Source organism: Pteropus medius, unplaced genomic scaffold (genome assembly GCF_902729225.1).
Source record: "Pteropus medius unplaced genomic scaffold, Ma_sr-lr_union100, whole genome shotgun sequence".
Classification (NCBI taxonomy): domain Eukaryota; kingdom Metazoa; phylum Chordata; class Mammalia; order Chiroptera; family Pteropodidae; genus Pteropus; species Pteropus medius.
The window spans coordinates 8,849,705-8,850,970 of NW_024352786.1; the positions used below are offsets into that span (position 1 = coordinate 8,849,705).

The 1,266-nt window shown below is 39.6% G+C and overlaps 1 pseudogene; it reads left to right on the forward strand.

Moving 5' to 3' along the window:
* The first annotated feature begins 366 nt into the window (after positions 1-366).
* On the forward strand, positions 367-485 carry LOC120591324 (uncharacterized; annotated as a pseudogene).
* Positions 486-1,266: the final 781 nt, after the last annotated feature.

Below are 1,266 nucleotides of genomic sequence, written 5' to 3' on the forward strand. Positions count from 1 at the left end.
CGGCTGTACCAATTTGCAGTCCTACCAGCAGTGTATGAGCTTTCCTATTTCTCTGCATCCTCCCCAGTATTTGTGATTACTTGTCCTGTTAATTATAGCTATTCTAACAGGTGTGAGATGGTATCTCATTGCAGTTTTGACTTGCATTTCCCTAATAGCTAGTGATGTTGAGCATCTTTTTCAAATATTTGTTGGCCATTTGTATGTCCTCTAGGGAAAATTGTCTGTTCAGGTCTTCTGCTCATTTTTTGATTGGATCGTTTGTTTTTTTGTTGTTTCTGAGTCCATACAAGAATATTTTTAAACAATTTTTATTCTATAAAGAAAAGTACAGGACAAAATAAGCATCAAACTTTAACCAAATTGATCTATAGCCATGCTACCCTGAGCAAGCCCGATCCCATCTGATCTCAGAAGCTAAGCAGGGTCGTACCTAGTTAGTACTTGGATGGGAGACCACCTAGGAAGACCAGGTGCTGTATGCATAAAAAATAAAAAATAATAAAAAAAATAAAGTAAGGGATTGTAAGCTGACAAGGTCCTTGCAATCTGTGAGGTCAACCAAGGGTTGTCTCACCTAAAACATAAAATAAAATAAACTTTAACCTAAAGTTTTCTCTATAAAACCAATTGCTCATTTGTTTATCAAGACGCTACCATTGCCCTATGAAGGAATATGTAAAGAGGTATTTGTGGTTATTGACAAGTGTGCAAATACCTGAGCTCAGACTTTCACTGAACCAGTGATAAAGCTTACCCTACAGTAGCCTGAGAGGACAGCTTTGGGAAGATGTGTCCTAACACAAACCAGAGTCAGTGTATGTTTATGCTCGCCTCAAGGAAATGTAGAAAAGAATTGAAGTGACAATGAGAAATGAGGTTTCACAAAGTATATGTGCCGAGGCAAGACTAGAGGGCTTCTTCCTCGAAGAAGCTGCTTTGAAAAGTTTGACAGCCCAATAATCAAAAAGGATTCCATTGTGAGCAGCATTGCAGGAAAAAAAAAAAAAAATACCCTGAGGTTTCCAGCTACCAAGACAAAGAATAATTGAAAATGTTCCTGGGTGCCAATGACATCAAGAGAGGAGTCGCTGTAAGCAATAACTGAGCATTGTTACCAGTGAATCCCACAGAGGAAGAGAGGTGACCTAGAAGAGGAACATCCAAGAGGAGTTGCCACTCTTGGTGGCTACCACTGGAGTTGTGAGAGAGTCTGTTGGGGAAGGAACTTCACTGCATAGAGGACTCTGGAACTTTCTCCATTCT